Source organism: Nansenia antarctica (assembly GCF_963989245.1).
Source record: "Nansenia antarctica genome assembly, chromosome: 4".
NCBI lineage: Eukaryota > Metazoa > Chordata > Actinopteri > Argentiniformes > Microstomatidae > Nansenia > Nansenia antarctica.
The window spans coordinates 36,072,966-36,095,133 of NC_137689.1; positions in this window are offsets into that span (position 1 = coordinate 36,072,966).

The following is a 22,168-nucleotide window of genomic DNA, read 5'->3' on the forward strand; positions in this document are numbered from 1 at the left end:
TAAATGTCCTGACCACTGTCTATAACCCACAGGCACAACCACTTGTTTTACAGTATTCCACTCACAACCATTTGCATTAGGAGGAGACCATTTACGCATTAATATCCCATCGTTAAGGAAATAAACTACGTTGCCCCCTATTTCAGATTCCTCACTAGCTGCATGTAAAAAACATTTGTTTAATGACTGATCAGCTACTTGAGCGACACGCAATCGCTCGCCGGTTACCGGGAGAGATAGGCTGTCAGCGGATGGTATGGTAGGACTCGGGGAGGATGGTAACTCTACCACTTTCTCCCTGGGAGAAGCTGAAACAATCGGGTTCTCATCCCTTTCAGAAAAGGCTTGCATAATCACACTATCACAGAGAGAAACATCGCTATCCTCCTCTCTGCCTCGACTCGATTGTGCACGAGTTATAGCGCACACCGGAAACAACCGCTGTTTCGCATAGGCAGCCTACACATTAGGAGACATCATCATGCCGGTGTCAAATCATATCATAATAAAAGAAATACATAGCCTATATATTCGTCTTTTTTAAAATAGAAGGAATCAGAATGTGAACTTTAGCGAATTGTATTCAAATTGTGCTTAGAGGGAATTATTTTCACCGGACATAAATGTCCGACGAGTTTTCATTTTGTCGGACTTCAATAAATTTTACCGGACAAAGACCGGTAATTACCGGTTAACGGAAACCCTGGTGTATATATATATATAATATATATATATATATCCACACTGGACTATGATGCCACATGACCATTGGATCAGGACTTCTGCCTTGGTAGGTTGCCAGTCTCAACATCCTTTACCAACAGATCTCCACTACACGTCTGCACCCAACTTCCAATCTCACTCTCTTTTTTTTCTTAATTCTTGTTGGTACACTTGTTTTTCTATGTTTGCTAATTCTTGCTGCTGATGCTTATGTTTGCTAATGCCGCTCCCTGACAACTTTACCGTAACCTTAACCACTCAAATTGAATGTCTAATAGTGCCTACCCACCACATACGTTTGCATTCATAGCTTTTCATACGCCATCTGGGTTGTAAATAATAATAATAATGATGTGCAGAAGTGTGAAAATCTCCAGATCTTTGAGGGACCGTTGCTCTGCTTAGTGATTTCAGGTGTAGCAACTTTCAAATACTCATGTCGTCTTCAATTTGTTTCCGATTCCAATGTATGATGCATCATTTGAAAAAAAAAGAAAAAAAGAAAAATTACTTTGCCTACTGGTTGCTCTCTCTGTATGCTGGTTGCTCTCTCTGTATCTGACCTACAGGATGTCTCTCTGTATCTGACCTACAGGAGGTCTCTCTGATCTGACCTACAGGAGGTCTCTCTGTATCTGACCTACAGGAGGTCTCACTGGTCTGTATCTGACCTACAGGAGGTCTCACTCCTCTCTGTATCTGACCTACAGGAGGCCTCCAGTGTCTGGTCTCTCTTTATCTGACCTACAGGGTTAGGGTTAGGGTCTCCAGTGTCAGGACTGACTAGGCTCTCTCTCCTTCACCCTCCTTCACTCTCCCTCTGCAGGCTCAGTCTCTGTTCCCAATGATTGACAGGTACACAAGTCCTTGTGGATGGTGAAATCTCTCTCAAATCCCTCTCTCTCTCTCTCTCTCTCTCTCTCTCTCTCTCTCTCTCTCTCTCTCTCTCTCTCTCTCTCTCTCTCTCTCTCTCGCTCACTCTCCCTCTCTCTCTTGCTCTTTCTTTCTCTATCTCTCAGTCTATCGCTCGCTCTCTCCCTCCCCTGGGAAACCTTAGTGTGGAACACTGCTGATGTTAAAGCGCTTTGTAATATTCAGCCTGCGTAGTGTTGAGTTATTGTGCTGTAGTTCCTTAGTTTGAAGTGTCAAATTCTCTCCTTCATAGGTAAGATAGCAAAGGCCAAACATCTCCATGGAAACCCAAACAACAGAAGGAACGTTGAAGAGTGATGCATTTGATTGCGTGTATTGCAATTAAATAGTGTAACAAAGAGCATCGACATCCAAGCGGTTGCCAGGATGAGACTGTTTCCTGTATTCCAGTTCTCCTTTCCCCCCAAACACTCTGTACTTGGCATAGGAAGTGGCGCTAGCGATCATGTCCTGTGTCACAGCAGCAATGTGGCCCTGAAACTGAGAGGAGAGAAAGAACGAGGGAAGTTATAGTGTGATGATCTCTAAGGGTGAGTTTCAGCTTGTTTCCATTTTTTTCTGGCCTCACTCTTCATGAGGATGAGGATGAGGACATTAGCTAGGTTACTGCTGCTACTTAAAGTTGTGCTATATTTTGGTACCAGTTTGGAGACAACAACAACAACAACAACAACAACAGCTACATCCTCTAGTGCTAGCCTAGTTGTGCTCTGGAGGTTGCACTTAGCTGGAGCTGAAAACCCACACATGTCATCTTCTGGTCGTTCCTGTTGATGTTTCTGTTTTGAGATGTCAAGAGCTCTCTGCATGACTTGTCAACAGCATCTCTGCATCTTTTCTCTCTTTTTCTTTACTCTCTTCTCTTCCTCCTGCCACTCACTTTCTTTCCCTTTGTCTTTGAAGATCCTTTTGTCCCATTACAGGAGAAACCCTCGGCCTAAATGTCTCATATTTGTGTCTTTCGAGGGCAGAGTGAAATCAAGTTGACGGGTCAACTCAACCCTGTGTTCAAAAATATGGACGCCTCCTCCAGGAGAAAGTAGAGGAGAAAGTCTCCCACACACTTTTCCAGTGAGCGCCACTGCAGGTTGTGAGTGACAGCTAACCTGATTCACTTAATTCAAAAATCCAATGAAACAGGAAACAGGGCTAACAGTGTAGGAGCTCAGAGGAGATGTGGAGAGAGGGTTGGAGAGGGGAGTCAAAAGACATGTTATGTACTTTGTGATCTCTCTCTCTCTGTCTGAGATTGCTTTGGAGACCTGCTAGACACGGACAACAATCAGATCGGTTCACAGTTGTTGAGATATTTACCATTTCACCTTTGGATGATTTGGGATTTTCTTTTGCGTTTGTTTCTATCTTTAGGTTTTTAATCCCCTGTAGTATTAAGGGTTATTAAGTAATTAGCATGGTTGGCAGTAGCATGGTTGGCAACCTAAAAGTTGGCATCCCATCCATTGGTATTGATGTGTTACAGTAGTACTGTATCTCATAGCTGTGGCGCAGGAGGTAGAGCTGCCGTCTAATGATCGCAAGGTTGGCAGATCAGCGGTTTGAGCCCCGCCTGTTGAAGTGTCCTTGGGCAAGACACTGAACCCCAAATTGCTTCCAGTGAGCGGGCGCTGTATAAGTCAGTCCATTTCAGTCCATTTACCATAGCTTGACCAGTATGTGTAGTATTCTTTGTGGATCCCTAGTCTGATGTGCAGATCAGGGGGCTTGTCATAGCACCTGTTACCATTGTTTAATCACATCACCAGAAACGCTATGATATGTTTCGTTATACTGTATGTGCAATATTATTACGGTCATGGTTTATATATGATCATATATTCATATGTCTTAACTCTGATGGTGTTCTCATGCACTCGTGTGCTGAGTGCTTGGAGTAACAAAGTTATTGCAGACGCCATAACATCAATACTTGACTTGATCAGTGAATTTGATTAATTTAACATGTGTGTGTGTGTGTGTGTGTGTGTGTGTGTATGTGTATGTGTATGTGTATGTGTATGTGAGTACGTTCCCAGACAGACTCATCAGTCCTCCGGACAGAACAGCTCCTAATGTCCTAACGCTGACGTGTCCCAGAACACTTCTACACACTAACCCTAACCCTAACACTCACTCAGAGGCAACATCACATAACAGCCTGTGATCTGGTGTGTGTAGTAGAAGCACCCCCTGAGATGTTGTGTAGTCGGATACACAAAACATACTGTACGTATACACACACACACACCTCCCTCTGACCGTTACCTTGTAGTGTAAAGTTTAGTTCCCTTCCCAGGTTTCAGAAGAGAGACACAGACAGTATTAATCAGAAGAGAGACACAGACAGTGTTAATCAGAAGAGAGACGCAGACAGTATTAATCATGAGAGAGACACAGACAGTATTAATCATTAGAGAGACACAGACAGTATTAATCAGAAGAGAGACACAGACAGTATTAATCACACACAGTATTAATCACAGACAGTATTAATCGTGAGCCAATACTCACATACTGTCCTCCTCTGCAGACAGGAGCTTCACCAGCCTAGAAGAAGAACACACACACACACACACACACACACACAACAACAAAAGATCAACTTTAGAGTGTATCAGTGTGGCCAGATCAAACCATGTGAAAGATCTCAACAAGGAGACTACCCTGTGTGCACGACATCACAGCCCCCCTTACCTACCCTTCTCCTAGTGAAACACTGTCTAGATAACATATATATATATGTCTATATAACACTGTCTATATAACATATATTTATGTCTATATAACACTGTCTATATAACATATATATATATATATATATATATATACTGTATATATATGTCTATATAACACTGTCTATATAATATATATACAGTATATATACTGTATATATGTCTATATAACAAGGCTTTCCCAGCCGTATGGCAACATCAGTCAAATGTAGATACAAATAAGCATCACATCCAAAGCACTGACCTTGTGTGACCTGCTATGGACCGAGCCCTCGGTATCCCACCGCTCACCTGGAGTCCAAGGGCGTTGATATTTTAAAGCTGCTTCAAAAGGTTCTGATGGATCAGTTAGGCTGTTTGGGTTTGCCCACACAAGTGCATCAAACAGTTGGGTTTTTAGGTTCCCAATGAATCACGTCAGATCAATATAAAAGGTTGTATTATACTGTAAGAGTCTCTAGTCACAGAGGGAGGTCGACACAGAGGAACAGGTGTAGAATAGGTATTTATTGGCTACAGCACGGCTCAGCAACGTCACTGACGTTCTGAGCCCGTTGTTCAAAATAATAAAGAATAAGTCCAGCGTGCGGCCGTCACTGCCGTCACGCCCGCTGCGTCCCCTTTCGGGACTTCGTCCGCTGCCCGACTCTCGGCGACACGCCCCCTTCTCGGGACCCTCTCGCTCTCTCCGCTGCTTCCCCTTCCGGGATCTCGCTGGTCCTCACCACAGCTCACTCACTCACTCACTCACTCACTCACTCACTCACTCACTCACTCACTCACTCACTCACTGTGTGTCTCCGTGCAGCAGGTACTTCCTGCCTCCTTCCTTCTCCTGAGGGAACAAACACACACAGGTTAAATAGACCAGTGGGATAACGAGTCTGATCACTGACACCTGTCCGTAATCAGCTCATTATCCCCCTCCAAACGACAGTCTGGCTCCCTCTGCAGGCCAGAACGCGCCATGCTCCCCACATATACAAACAATTATAGCCACATTTATATTGACCTGACATGATTCATAGACACGGCATCTGAAGCCTGAGGGGTTTGGTAATGTTCCTGGTGTGAAGCGACGGAGCAGAAGCCTCTGTGACCATGACGTAAGCTGCTCTCTGGCTTGGGATTGGTCTGACTGAGGCTTGTGTAATAATGTCAAAGTGGTTAAGCCCCTTGGCATCTTTAAAGCTCTTTGAAAAAGCTGGCCAGGGAGAAAGGGAGGCAGAGGAGAGAGGGGAAGGGGGGGGTGAGACGGGTCCACGAGAGAGCGAGAGAGAAAAGGAGAGGGGGGTTATGTGGCTGAGATGACAAAGAGGGGGAGAGAGAGAGAGAATGAGAGAGAGAGGGAAAGAGAATGAGAGAAATGGGACAAGGCTGAGATGAGGAAGAGAGACAGAGAAATGGAAGAGAGAGAGAGAGAGAGAGAGAGAGAGAGAGAGAGAGAGAGAGAGAGAGAGAGAAACAGAAGAGGGATTGGGGTTCATAGGGTCGCCAAGATGAAGCTCTATAAATCAAGAGCGACAAAGCTGCCTGTCTGGGGGATAACACTATTGCCCCCAGAATCAAAAATCCTCTGGATTGTCACACATCATGTCACATGTCATCTGGAGGCCTGTGTGATGTCATCAGTATGGAGGACAGTTCAGATTCTCCTCAGCTTCTGTTTAATGTGACACAAAAAGCTGGGGTGGATCACGCAACGTGAAACGCCATTCCCCTGCGACTCAGAACATGAATGCCATTTGGGTTTCCTTTAACATGAGGGGTCATTTGACCCCTGTGAGAAAATCATATTGTTATATCTTTGCACTCGATCAAATTTCAGGTCCCTCCTTTCATGACTTTTCCTAGATATGTGCGTTCTATCACCCAGTATCCTTACATTTTCAATATATAAGATAAGCTAGTATGAAGCTATTTTGAAGTTTTTCTGTGTAGGATGCAGGCTCTTAGAGTAGGTAAAAAAGGCATGGCTGTGTGTGCTAGTGTTAAAGCAGACTGAGAACACTTGAGTTAGCCTAGTTTATTGACATTAGATCTACTATCAATATATTTGTGTTGAAATGGGTCTATCTGGCATGTCATTGTGTTGAAATGGGTCTATCTTATGAGTAAGTAAGTAAGTAGCGTTGGTTGCCGGAACACACAAGCCAGAACAGCACACAGGGCAGGAGACTAACAGCCCACAGGGCCGGAGACTAACAGCCCACAGGGCAGCAGGAGACTAACAGCCCTCAAGGCAGGAGACTAACAGCCCACAGGGCAGGAGACTACAGCCCACAGGGCAGCAGACTAACAGCCCACAGGACAGGAGACTAACAGCCCACAGGGCAGGAGACTACAGCCCACAGGGCAGCAGACTAACAGCCCACAGGACAGGAGACTACAGCCCACAGGGCAGGAGACTAACAGCCCTCAGGGCAGCAGACTAACAGCCCACAGGGCAGCAGACTAACAGCCCACAGGGCAGCAGACTAACAGCCCACAGGGCAGGAGACTAACAGCCCTCAGGGCAGCAGACTAACAGCCCACAGGGCAGGAGACTACAGCCCACAGGACAGGAGACTACAGCCCACAGGGCAGGAGACTAACAGCCCTCAGGGCAGCAGACTAACAGCCCATAGGGCAGCAGACTAACAGCCCACAGGGCAGCAGACTAACAGCCCTCAGGGCAGCAGACTAACAGCCCACAGGGCAGGAGACTAACAGCCCTCAGGGCAGCAGACTAACAGCCCACAGGGCAGGAGACTAACAGCCCTCAGGGCAGCAGACTAACAGCCCTCAGGGCAGCAGACTAACAGCCCACAGGGCAGCAGGAGACTAACAGCCCACAGGGCAGCAGGAGACTAACAGCCCACAGGGCAGCAGACAAACAGCCCACAGGGCAGGACACTAACAGCCCACAGGGAAACAGACTAACAGCCCTCAGGGCAGGAGACTAACAACCCTCAGGGCAGGAGACTAACAGCCCACAGGGGAGGAGACTAACAGCCCACAGGGCAGCAGGAGACTAACAGCCCACAGGGCAGCAGACAAACAGCCCACAGGACAGGACACTAACAGCCCACAGGGCAACAGACTAACAGCCCTCAGTGCAGGAGACTAACAGCCCTCAGGGCAGGAGACTAACAGCCCTCAGGGCAGCAGACTAACAGCCCACAGGGCAGCAGACAAACAGCCCTCAGGGCAGCAGACTAACAGCCCTCAGGGCAGCAGACTAACAGCCCACAGGGCAGCAGGAGACTAACAGCCCACAGGGCAGCAGGAGACTAACAGCCCACAGGGCAGCAGACAAACAGCCCACAGGGCAGGACACTAACAGCCCACAGGGCAACAGACTAACAGCCCTCAGGGCAGGAGACTAACAGCCCACAGGGCAGCAGACAAACAGCCCACAGGGCAGGAAACTAACAGCCCACAGGGCAACAGACTAACAGCCCTCAGGGCAGGAGACTAACAGCCCTCAGGGCAGGAGACTAACAGCCCTCAGGGCAGCAGAGTATCAGCCCACAGGGCAGGAGACTAACAGCCCACAGGGCAGCAGGAGCCTAACAGCCCTCAAGGCAGGAGACTTACAGCCCACAGGGCAGGAGACTATCAGCCCACAGGGCAGGAGACTAACAGCCCACAGGGCAGCAGGAGCCTAATAGCCCTCAAGGCAGGAGCCTAACAGCCCTCAGGGCAGGAGACTAACATCCCACAGGGCAGCAGACTAACAGCCCTCAGGGCAGCAGACTAACAGCCCTCAGGGCAGGAGTCTAACAGCCCTCAGGGCAGGAGACTAACAGCCCTCAGGTCAGCAGACTAACAGCCCACAGGGCAGGAGTCTAACAGCCCTCAGGGCAGGAGACTAACAGCCCTCTGGTCAGCAGACTAACAGCCCACAGGGCAGGAGTCTAACAGCCCTCAGGGCAGGAGACTAACAGCCCTCTGGTCAGCAGACTAACAGCCCACAGGGCAGGAGTCTAACAGCCCTCAGGGCAGGAGACTAACAGCCACCTGGTCAGCAGACTAACAGCCCACAGGGCAGGAGTCTAACAGCCCACAGGGCAGGAGTCTAACAGCCCTAAGGGCAGGAGACTAACAGCCCTCTGGTCAGCAGACTAACAGCCCACAGCGCAGGAGACTAACAGCCCTCAGGGCAGCAGACTAACAGCCCACAGGGCAGGAGACTAACATCCCTCAGGGCAGCAGCAGACTAACAGCCCACAGGGCAGCAGGAGACTAACAACCCTCCAGGGCAGGAGACTAACAGCCCTCAGGGCAGGAGACTAACAGCCCAAAGGGCAGGAGACTAACAGTCCTCTGGTCAGCAGACTAACAGCCCACAGGAAAGGAGACTAACATCCCTCAGGGCAGCAGGAGACTAACAGCCCACAGGGCAGCAGGAGACTAACAGCCCACAGGGCAGGAGACTAACATCCCTCAGGGCAGCAGGAGACTAACAGCCCTCAGGGCAGGAGACTAACATCCCTCAGGGCAGCAGCAGACTAACAGCCCACAGGGCAGCAGGAGACTAACATCCCACAGGGCAGGAGACTAACAGCCCACAGGGAAGGAGACTAACAGCCCTCAAGGCAGGAGACTAACAGCCCACAGGGCATTAGGCTAACAGCCCACAGGGCAGGAGACTAACAGCCCACAGGGCAGGAGACTAACAGCCCTCAAGGCAGGAGACTAACAGCCCACAGGGCAGGAGACTAACAGCCCTCAAGGCAGGAGACTAACAGCCAACAGGGCAGGAGACTTACAGCCCACAGGGCAGCAGACTAACACTCCTCAGGGCAGGAGACAAACAGCCCACAGGGCAGGAGACTAACAGCCCTCAGGGCAGCAGACAAACAGCCCACAGGGCAAGAGACTAACAGCCCTCATGGCAGCAGGAGACTAAGAACCCTCAGGGCAGGAGACTAACAGCACTCAGGGCAGGAGACTAACAGCCCTCAGGGCAGCAGACTAACAGCCCACAGGGCAGGAGACTAACAGCCCTCAGGGCAGCAGGAGACTAACAACCCTCAGGGCAGGAGACTAACAGCCCTCAGGGCAGGAGACTAACAGCCCTCAGGGCAGGAGACTAACAGCCCACAGGGCAGGAGACTAACAGCCCTCAGGTCAGCTGACTAACAGCCCACAGGGCAGGAGACTAACAGCCCTCAGGGCAGGAGACTAACAGCCCACAGGGCAGGAGACTAATAGCCCTCAGGGCAGGAGACTTACAGCCCACAGGGCAGGAGACTAACATCCCTCAGGGCAGCAGGAGACTAACAGCCCTCAGGGCAGAAGACTAACAGCCCTCAGGGCAGAAGACTAACATCCCGCAGGGCAGGAGACTAACAGCCCTCAGGTCAGCAGACTAACAGCCCACAGGGCAGGAGACTAACAGCACTCAGGGCAGGAGACTAACAGCCCTCAGGGCAGGAGACTAACATCCCGCAGGGAAGGAGACTAACAGCCCTCAGGGCAGGAGACTAACAGCACTCAGGGCAGGAGACTAACAGCCCACAGGGCAGGAGACTAATAGCCCTCAGGGCAGGAGACTAACAGCCCACAGGGCAGGAGACTAACATCCCTCAGGGCAGCAGGAGACTAACAGCCCTCAGGGCAGAAGACTAACAGCCCACAGGGCAGGAGACTAACAGCACTCAGGGCAGGAGACTAACAGCCCTCAGGGCAGGAGACTAACATCCCGCAGGGCAGGAGACTAACAGCCCTCAGGGCATCAGACTAACAGCCCACAGGGCAGGAGACTAATAGCCCACAGGGCAGCAGGAGACTAACAGCCCACAGGGCAGGAGACTAACAGCCCACAGGACAGGAGACTAACAGCCCACAGGGCAGGAGACTAATAGCCCTCAGGGCAGCAGACTAACAGCCCACAGGGCAGCAGGAGACTAACAGCCCACAGGGCAGCAGACTAACAGCCCACAGGGCAGGAGACTAACAGCCCTCAGGGCAGCAGACTAACAGTCCACAGGGCAGGAGACTAACAGCCCTCAGGGCAGCAGACTAACAGCCCTCAGGGCAGCAGACTAACAGTCCACTGGGCAGGAGACTAACAGCCCTCAGGGCAGGAGACTAACAGCCCACAGGGCAGGAGACTCACAGCCCACAGGGCAGCAGACTAACAGCCCACAGGGCAGCAGGAGACGATCCTGTTTCTGTAGCGCGAGTCGCGCTACAAGTCCACCCCTGGACAGCACGCTAGTGTGTCGCAGGGACTTACCCCGAAATCTCCTGCATGTTGATGCCAAGCAGAGAGACATTGGCTCCTATCTTGTGTGAAGGTGTGTGATGATCTATCTCAGTTATACATTATTGCAGTAGGCAACTTTGTATAAATGCTCTCAAGTAATCTTGAGAAATGGTCCATTTCTCGTTATTATGTATGATTGTGTCGAAATGATCTATCTGGTATGTACTTTTCTTGACGTACATCTGTGAGGTGATTGTTGTTATAGAGAGAAGCATTCAAAAGTACATTAACACTTACAGCATTATAATACGACTACTGAGGCTACAACACTATCTCAGAGCACTTGCCACTTGAATGAACTGTAATGTGTTTTGGTGTTAAAGAAAGTAGGGATATATTACTAATAGCCCACAGGGCAGGAGACTAACATCCCTCAGGGCAGGAGACTAACAGCCCTCAGGGCAGGAGACTAACATTCGCGGGTTTGTTTGCGCGAGACCGACGACGCTGCTAGATCCCAGATATTTTTACCTGTGTACAGGAAGAACAACAGACGGCGCAGGCGCCAGACTAGACTAGATGATCGTGAGTGTTCTTCAGAATGTCTGAAGAAGCCATATTTACCCACTCATCAAAGGCAATTTGGCAAACAAACGGTTAACAAACTGTTTCTTGACCAAAGCTTTATATTGAATTGGTTTTCTCTCACAATAGGTCAGAGGTCAAGGTCAGGGGAATGCGCAGACTCATGCTCTCCCTCTCTCTTCTCCGGTTGGTTTGATCATCCAGAACGCTGGCGGCTCCCTGGGCGGAACACGGCAGAATGTTCCACCGTAGCTGTTGATGAATCACCAGGTTTCTACATTATGCAGATGACATACGACTGTCTGCCTTCTGAATCTAACCCACAGAGGAGGGACGATTTCCTCTCTTCCAACTCTCTTGACGCACAATAAACTCACAAGCCCTCTTATCTGGGCCCAGATAGAGAGGAGAGTTGTTCCTTGCAGATGTTTAAGTAATGATCCTCCGCAAGCCCAGAAACATCAGTTTTTCATTTTCTTCTCTCTCTGTGGCACGGCGCATCAGTGTGACAGGCGGCATGGTACTTTGTCCTGCTAACGCAATGGGTGGCCTTTTAGGGAGGCGGTGAAGGAAAGGAGAGCTGTGGAGAGGGCCCTGCTTAAAACACACGCTCACTTCCTTTAAGCGAAAGGAAGTAGGATTCAGCAAGGGACCGCCTGACATTATATATTTACATTTGTAGCATTTAGCAGACACCTGTATCCAAAGCGACTTGCAACAAATACATTTGACTGAAGTAAGTGAATCATCGATCCACCAGTCATAGCAGGACAAAGTCATCTATGCTCAGGCCTGAGACCTTTGGCAGTCATAAGGAATAATTCATTGATTAATTTATTATGATTTTTTTTTTATTATGACACTGGAGAAACTGTACAGGGGGGTAGAGGGTAAGTAGATGTCTCATGGGGGACAGTTATGGTGTAGCCTGAAGGGTTAGGGTTAACCCTAACCCTAACTTACATTTATATAGCGCCTTTCACAAACCCAAGGTCCATGGGCGTCACCACCATATATTTGGGGGGGGACGTGTCCCCCCCACCTTTGAAACAAGGTCGTTTGGACCCCCCCACATTTGCCATCAAAAATATGTTGCATGACTGGTCAGCGTTATTTTCATTGCTTCACAATCAAATCCGTTCCACTTTATGAGTAGGGGATTGCCCATATCCAGAAATCCACTCCGCGTTTTACTTCTGTTTTTAACACGGCAGAAGCAGCATCAGACACGCACGCTGCACGCAGATTCAAAACATTCAGACTGAGGCAAGACGATATTTTGATCATCCACCAAGATGGATATAAGGAAAAAAAATTCTAAGAAGAGAAAAGTAAGTCAAAGTCATCCAAGTTTTCCCGTGAGTGGCCAAACAGCAACATTGCGTTCGCACAATGAACACAAACACAAACTGTCAAACACAGCCAGCTTTTCTGATAAGAATGTTAGCACCTTATGAGACATTCTCTGTATTAGCAATAGAATTAGCATAGCCTACTAGCAACCAAATACGAGCTAGATCAGCTATATGGCACTAGCAGTTTTGTTAGGCATTACTAGTGCGGTTAGACATGTTTAAATGCAGAACAGACACAGGCGAAATGTCATCAAAAGCACAGAATGGCGACAAACACCTCACAGTGCTTACCTGTCCTGTCATTATTGCATCTCCTGCCCGTGTTCATTGCCCTGAGCATTTGCACTATTTAATTTGGCCATTGCACCCACCCAAAGAATCAATTTTGCATCTGATTGCTTGAGCTAGGGTTAAAAAAGAAGAAGAAAACACCTGTTTTCCAATTCACTCTTTGATTTTGTTTGTTTGTTATAGTTGTATGTTCTGCAATGCACTGAAGAGGGCTACGTTTGATTGTAATAGGCTCTGAGTAGCCTAGGTACATATTTTATGTTTCCTCATAACTTTTTTTTCAATTTGTTGACTCAAAGTTACCTCATTCTTTTCTAATTCACTCTTTGATTTTTTGTTTGTTATAGTTGTATGTTCTGCAATGCACTGAAGAGGGCTAAGTTTGATTGTAATAGGCTCTGAGTAGCCTAGGTACATATTTTATGTTTCCTCATAACTTTTTATTCAATTTGTTGACTCAAAGTTACCTCATTCTTTTCTAATTCACTCTTTGATTCTTTTTGAATCTTCATATTTAATAAAGTACCTAAAAAGTGCCAAGTGTCAGTGTCAGGCCTCTGTGAGTTAAACCAAAACATAATAGTAGTCAGTAATTGCAGACCATGCCAGCTCCAAGGAAAAACAAAGAAAGAGGGAGATTATTTTGGGTGTAAAACGCACCAGAATGCAGGAAATTGAATCTACTATTTAAAAAATTTCTGGGGGGGGACCCCCAGACCCCCCGAAAAATAAGTGTCCCCCCCACATTCAAAAAGCTGCCGACGCCCATGCCAAGGTCGCTTTACAAGGGAATGGGACAAACAGAACAGAGCCAGAGAGACAAACACACAAAACCAGAAACAGTGAAACGGCTACTAGAGGTTATGAATGCGATGGTGAATAGGTGGGTTTTAAGGGCAGCTTTGAATATGTCCAGGGTTGGAGAGTCGCGGATATCGTTGGGTAGAGAGTTCCAGAGGGTGGGGGGGGGCTGCCATACTGAAGGCTCTGTACCCGAAGGTCCGGAGTTTGACGCTGGGGTGGATGAGGAGGCCTATAGCGACCCATCTCTTCAGGCTACACCTTAACTGTGTGTCCTGAGACATCTACTTACCCTGTACCCCCCTGTACAGTTTCTCCAGTGTGGTAATTATTGTGACATGTATGTGGTGGGTGTTAACCAGGGCTGTGTTTCTCCCATGGTCTGGTGCTTTGTGAAGAATTGTCCCTGAATGAAAATATCCACTGTTTGTCGACTAGCTCCTTCTGTGAGAGGTTGACTAGCTCCTTCTGTGAGAGGTTGACTAGCTCCTTCTGTGAGAGGTTGACTAGCTCCTTCTGTGAGAGGTTGACTAGCTCCTTCTGTGAGAGGCTGACTAGCTCCTTCTGTGAGAGGCTGACTAACTCCTTCTGTGAGAGGTTGACTAGCTCCTTCTGTGAGAGGTTGACTAGCTCCTTCTGTGAGAGGTTGACTAGCTCCTTCTGTGAGAGGTTGACTAGCTCCTTCTGTGAGAGGTTGACTCGCTCCTTCTGTGAGAGATTGACTAGCTCCTTCTGTGAGAGGTTGACAATGTATGCAAGACAGGCTAACGTGGGGAGGAATATGAATGATGTCAATCTCTCTCTCTCTCTCTCTCTCTCTCTCCTCTCTCTCTCTCTGTCTCTCTCTTCTCTCTCTCTTTCTCTCTCTCTCTGAGGGTCATCAGATTTGGTGCTACAAAGAAACTTCTCATGAAGAACGCTCTACAAAGGGTTCTAGGTAGAACCGTTCAACACAGAACCATTATAAAAGGGTTCTACAAAGCACCAAAAAGGGTTCCCCTACAGGGACAATGAAGAACCTTTTTTGGTACTCAATAGAGTCAAGTGTCTCCTGTATCTGGTTTTGGGACAGACAATTTTCACACAGATTCCACTGCTGCAGACTGGGCTGCAGTCACCATGTTGAAAGGCCCCGGGCGAGAGCGGCACAGCTGTGACATGAGGGATCTGGGGCAATTATACGGAAGCAGAGATTGCCTCCTGCAGATACTAAACTAAACTGAAGGTTATGTGATGTTATGTGTTTAATTCACTATGATTATTTAAGAATATTATTGAAGAAATATTGATACATAAATCCCCATATGTTTGTAGCAGCAGTGTGTATTCCTAGATATAAAAAAAGCAAAGGCATTAGACTTCCAAAATGTTGGGTAAAAATGTGGCAAAATCTAATCTTGTCACTACTACTACAGTCTATCAAACCACCACCAAACTACCACTATCACACCTGCTGCTGAGAAAACCAGAGTATGAGTTCAACTCACATACCAGGTTCAGGGTATACAGTGCCCGAGCTGATAGGATGATAGGATGACTTATTAACACTGTGTGCTCTGAGAAGAACAGAACATTCTGGAACACGAACAAGCCCTGATGGAGTCTTCTGCCCACAGTGCATCAGGACAAAGGCCTAGTTCTTATAGAAAAGAGGCAGATGAAGAGCCACGTCAGCAGGGCTCTGTTGTGTCTCCAAATGTAGCCCTCTTTCACAGAGAGTCACACAGAAACACCTCTACCTCTAGCTGGAAGCCTGTCATCTACAAGGCAGAACTATTTTCATCATCTCAGAGGACATCCTGTCTCACGTAAAGACACACTAGTCCCCCTGGAGACACTGCGGGTGCACGAGGAAGACACGACACATTTATTTGACTGGGTGCCAATGGGTGCAAAAATTAAACGTACTCCACTCCAGACCTATATGTAATAGACACAAGTGCATAGCACATTACATTTACATTTTAACGATTTAGCAGAGGCTTTTATCCAAAGCGACTTACAGGGACAGCCTCCCTGGAGTAACTTAGGGCTGAGTGCCTTACTCAAGGGCACACTAGTGGTGGTGTTCCCAGGTGGGATTTGAACTCATGACCTTCAGATCACCAGTCCAACTAGGCCACCACTACGCTTCATATCATTAATATTTGATCTTTGTGTGTATTGTACGCATCACTCTCCATATCTATCTGTGTATGGTTTTACCCTTTCCCAGTTTCTCCTGAGGTCACCTGATCTTAACTATTGCAGATTATTTCTGGGAGGAGTGTGACAGCAGCTGATAATAGGGAACAATAGGGACTTTTATTCTGAAAAGTTTAAATACATGTCAATGTTGTTGAAAATCAATAACACAAATTTCCAGTAATTTCAAGAAATTGGCTCAGAAACTAATTGAAACCGAAAGGGCATAGCTCTTATATCATCTTAATGGCTGTTTCGGCATGAGTTTTGCTCATTGGTTTATTGAATTATATTCCTCATGGCTAATGTGGCCTGTGCATAATTTAGCGGGTGAGACATGAATGAAAAAATACATATATACTGTAATAATATACTGCCAAATCAAATAGTGGCAACTTACCCCCAAAAGGGTATATAATACTGTAGTGAAACTGATGAAATACCCAGGATATATTTCACCCAGGGGTAACAGTCATCAATGCCAGGTTGAATGCCTGAGGTGAGCTGATGCCCTGTCTCTCCTTCAATAGTTACACTGCTTTAGTACCTGAATGAAAGACCCTTTCAGACTCTAGCACCAACTCTAGGGACGTATACCACCAACTCCAGGGACGTATACCTCTCCTTTCAGCTTTGCTCTTTTCTTAAGCGCTACACGTTGCAACCTCTCAACAATTACGAGCAGCTACAAACAGCATGTTATACATATACTGTATATCACCTACCGTAATCAACATCATAGACCCATGGTTCAGCACTACCCAAAAGAGAGGCACTACAGAGGCATCAATATAGAGGCCTGTGTGTGCATGCTGCTCGTGTCCCGCCCCCCCCCCCCCCAGTAGAGGAACAGTAGAGGCAAATGAAGTGATTATATCAATTGCCGGGTTGCTGTAATTGCATGTTCTCAAGGAACACCTGCACGTTGACTTTGCCTCGTGCCGCATGCAAACAACCTTGTTGCAAAAACTCCCGAGCAGATGTGAGCACAGATGTCTTCTTCAGCCTGTTGATGTCTCAGATGTCTTCTTCAGCCTGTTGTTCTCCAGGAAGAAGATGAGAGCAGATTGGTTGTTTGGATCATTAGGGTCCCATTGAGCCAAGGAGAATCCCATCCAGACAGCAGAACTGTACTGTACTCTGCTGTTTACCCCTGTCTGGCTCTATAGCCCCCCTGTTATGTCCCCCTGCTTTGTAAGTTCATGCATTCTATCTATGGGATTATTTTAAGCTGTTTCTTCAGAGGCGGGAGGATTATGGCCGTTCCGTACCTTTGGTGATCTTTAGGTTAATACAAAAGGGCATTTCATTTTTCATCTTATGATGCTAAATATGGTGCAAACAAAATGTCAGAGGATCCCACTTCTCATCTCCGTGGCGGTAAACTCTCACCGAGGCTCGGCGAGATCCTAAATTGTAAATTGCTATTGTGTGGACAGTAAGTCAATCCGGAAGCTTCCACTTTGGATTAGCATAATCTTAGGCTTGACGGAATCCGAAGTGGCACAATATGGCCGACATTCACAGATGCCTCAGTAGTTTTGTTCAACCTCAACAGAAATGTCTGTTCAGGTCTCAGCCGGGGAGGGTTTCATTGTGAGTGGTCTGTCTTCATAACCCACGGTTCCCGTAGGATCTTACAGTAGACCTGTCTGTTCTGCCCGCCCCCCCCACCGCCCGCCCCCCCCCACCGCAGGTTGTCTAGTGAACGTGAGGAACTGCCCCCCTCCTCTTAGCAGATTCCCCCAAGGTATCAGACAGTAGAATATATATATACTGTATATATATATAACAACACTCGCCTCAGAGACAGAGAGGTTCAGATTGCATTCATCCGTCTTCTTTCTCTTCGATAAAATCCACCCCCCCCTCCACCCCCTCTGCTCCCCCCCTGGTCTGGTCTGGGTCTGGTCTGGTCTGGTCTGGTCTGGTCTGGTCTGGTCTGGTCTGGGTCTGGTCTGGTCTGGTCTGGTCTGGTCTGGTCTGGTCTGCGGCGGCTCAGCGCGACTCGCATCGTTTGTTTTGGCAGATCTGTTTTCCTCCCTCAATAGTCTGGAGGTCTGTTCACCACCCCCTCCCCCCTCCCCTTATAAGTCACAGACTGCAGTCTTGTAACTCTCAGGAGCAGGAGGTTTGACACTATATTCAATGCTAACGATATCATTCCTGGGTAAGAGGAAGTGAGGTATGACTTCTGCTGGGAGCGCCAGCTGCGCTCAGATCAATAACCAGGATGTTCTAGTGAGATTCATGGCTCTTATCCGTGTCGTCGGGACTGTCGGCTATATTTAGATCCGTAGGCCCACATGCAATAACTGTGGTGTTGGTAACGGTAACGTTTGCAACAAACGCTGTAAGTGAAAGTGACTTATTTGGTTACAGATATCTGTGTCTCTCCCGCAGGTCTAGGTAGGGCCTTCAAGTGCACGACTGCCATTAAGAAAACAGAGCCCGTAATAATCACAATTGTAGTTTAGCTCATATAATGGTGGCAAACCTGCTAGGAGAATCCGAGGTGACACGCTGATGTATATATGTTTGATTATCATGGCTCAGCGGGATAACTGAGTTTATGAGACGCCCTGCGGTGTTCAGAAGGGCGGGGGCACCAACGCAAGCCCCCTGGCCCCCTGGCCCCCTGGCTCGGCGCCAGCCATCGCAGTAACTCTTCTAGGACGGAGGCCGTCACTGTAGGAAACCGTCAGGCAGTCCCCCTTCTGTGTCAAATAAGATGAGCCAGTTGTAGGGCCAGTTGTAGGGCATTCGTGTGATAGCTGTAGTGGGCACTGACTTGACACGCTACACTGAAAGGGCCTTATAGTGGGTCTGGCGGGATACACAATTTACTGGGGGGGGCACTTTCTGACACAACACCATTCACAGTAAACAACCTTGCTGGCGGGTCGAGGGGGGAGCGGGTCCCAGTGTGGTGTAGTATGTAGTATGGTGACTTTGTGCTTGATTGTCTTGTCGAGCGTCTGAAGTGGTGTCAGAGCGACCAGGAGCTCTAACCTGTAACAACCTCTAGCCACTGTTACGCAGTTACATAAGCCAAGAGCAGGACTCTGGCTATGGACAGTACAGTACCATACGCTATGGTTTCATTAGGCAGCAATAATACACTCTGGATGACTTTCTGCTTTCCTTTTAGTCTGTCTCTCACTCCTTCCCTTTAGTCTGTCTCTCACTCCTTCCCTCTAGTCTGTCTTAGGACCCCCTCGAAAACGAGATGGTTCATCTCAAGGGGTTTTATCCTAATAAAAGAAATGTACAACTGTCTCTCACTCCTTCCCTCTAGTCCAGGGGTCGGCAATAGGCGGCCCGTGGGCCGTTGCTGGCCCGTCACCAATAATATTTGGCCCAGCAGATTATTTTGAGAATCCACTTTTTTTCCCTTTTTTTTTCTTCTTCTTTTTTTGTACAATATCGGACCGACAGTCCCACACCGCGCCTATAATGTCCGAATAGAGAATCTACCTCCACCTGAATAATGCTTATTGTACTTTTATTCATGTTGAGAGTGAATGACACAGGGACAGACAATCAGGCAGCGGGGTGCACTGACCCTGAACCCCTCAGAGTGAATCATAAACAGGTGGACAAGGCGTGGTGCAGAAATAGCCGACATGCTGTGTGTGGTTTGAAAAAAATAACATCAGCTCATTAAATCATTCAAACGTAATGTTTACGTATGTGACTGCAACACACATATGAACAGTAACAAAGCAAATTCTGTTTAATTTTCTGAAAAACATTGACAACAAAATTGGCGCAAAGTGGTGGTAGGCCGATGCTCCTGAAACGACAGAGCAAACACGCTATTAGGGATAATAAGTACAATGAGCCATAAGCCATTCAAAATATACAAATACACAAAATATACAAATATATACAATAATTATCAGAATAAAAGTATGTTAAATAATTATTAGAATAAGTTAGGCTGCGCTACATCTTCAGTCCACACATTTATTATTCAAAACTATGGAAAAGGGTGAAACTACGTTTCAACGTTGTTGAGAATCACAACACAAACTCACAACACAACACAACAAAAGCCAAAATACTGCAACGAAATGGATTGGACTGCTACCTAGTTAACTAGAACACTACTTTACATTGTTACCTAGTTAACTAGAACACTACTTTACATTGTTACCTAGTTAACTAGAACACTACTTTACATTGTTACCTAGTTAACTAGAACACTACTTTACATTGTTACCTAGTTAACTAGAACACTACTTTACATTGTTACCTAGTTAACTACAACACTACTTTACATTGTTAGCAGGCTCACAAAACAAGCTGTGTTAGTTGACTAGCGATGTGTACATTTTTCGAAAGAAAAGTCAAAGCATTAGAACATGTCACATTTTTTAACAATCAATTACTTAAATTAGCCTTTGATTATGTTCGGGCCCGCCATCTAGTGGCTCAAAATGTTTTTGGCCCGAGGCCAAACCTAATTGCCGACCCCTGCTCTAGTCCATCGTTTCTCAACGGGGGCGTTCAGACAACATCGGGGGGCGCTGGAACAAATATTTTTAAAAGGGGGGCGTTGAGGTGTTCTTGGGGGGCGTTCACGCATAAAGTATTTTTCTCATGAAAAACAGCTGTCAGCAGTGTTATTACGGGTACGTTCATAAATGCACGAACGGTCAGTTCACTCGGACAAACAGTCTTTTCAGTCAGAGCACCCATCTCTGAGCGCTCTGAACTTGGCCGGGCTCTGTGACGCAGACACATGTAGCGCAGCGCCCCAAAAAAATAAAAGTGAGTGTCATCAAGAAGATGGAGAAGCTAAAAACTCAGCTAGAAAATGGCAGAGCTTTTGATAGTTTCCAATGTGTCTGGGTAAGCTGCATTGTAGAAGAATCTTGACAGTTCATGTACAGTGCAGAAATTGCAATACTATGCTAGGCTACGATAGAAAGAACCCCAGTTCATCCCATCTGTAACGTCATGTTGACTATGGCTTTAGCTATATAGCTAATGCTAGCACAAGCCAACTTTCAATGCCCAACTTCTATGAGTGTTTTCCTAATAGGCTATGCTTGAGTGACATATGTTTCAGTTTGTGGGCTCATTGTAATTGTTGGCTATAAGCAAAACATTTCTTATTTTAGTTGTGATACTCAGTCCATGTCCCCGCCAGTGACGTGCCAAATACTCACTCCCCGCGTATACACACTACCCTCTGCGCTTATGCGTTCGCTTCCTTTCAATACAGCTTATTATTCAATTATTCAATACAGCTTATTATTCAGTTAAAACGAGTGCTAATGCCTAATACCATACCACCATACCAGAACATCACAGCAGGAACAACCTCTCAAAAAAGCGATCGTATTGTAACCAGTCCGGAAAGCTCTCTGTCGCTTACCAACAATCGAACCTCCCCTCGCAGGTTCATTACAGTATATTACATAAATGTATTACTGTTAAGTGTTGTTGTGGATGTTATCCCTAGTGCCATTCTGAGGTTAGCATTGCGATGTGTTCGTCTTAACGTTTACAAACTAAAATATACGATCGCATTTTTGTGATATGTTGCTCCTCTTGTGATGTCCTGGAAACGAACACATAAGCACTCCGAACAGCTGTCAGCGTCTTTTGTTGCTATAGGAAACCACTACTCTGCTTGCGATTGATCAGCTGTCAGCAGTGTTATTACGGGTACGTTCGTAAATGCACGAACGGTCAGTTTGCTCGGGCAAAACCGTGTTTTCAGTCAGAGCACCCATCTCTGAGCGCTCCCAGAGCGCAGAGCTCTGAACTTTGGAACTTTGTTATGTTTTGATATGAGAAATTCGAACTAAGTGGTCAGTTTATGAAAATAATACTAAATAAAATATTTAAATAATAGCCCCCTAGCGTTTGCCGCCATATTGTGACACCCCCCCCCCCAAAGTCCAATCAAAAATGAATAAATATTAGCATCATAAAACAGCAATTTGGCGAAATGCAACACCAGCACACTTAAAAAACAAACAATGTTAGTTGTAATGTACAGTTTTGTAGCCTACTGTTTGTTCTGCACCGGACATGTGTGAAATCGCTGCTGTGTTATTGTTTTTCTGTGATATAACACAGAATATTAGTCAACATTAATATTCAGGGAAGAAAATAAGCCTACTTTTTTTTGATGGGGGGCGGTAAGAGACCTGGATAATGGACAGGGGGGCGCTGGCCCAAAAAAGGTTGAGAACCACTGCTCTAGTCTGTCTCTCACTCCTTCCCTTTAGTCTGTCTCTCACTCCTTCCCTCTAGTCTGTCTCTCACTCCTTCCCTCTAGTCTGTCTCTCACTCCTTCCCTAAAAATAATGTTCAATACTTGCCTCATTGTGTGCCATACACAATAGTCCTGT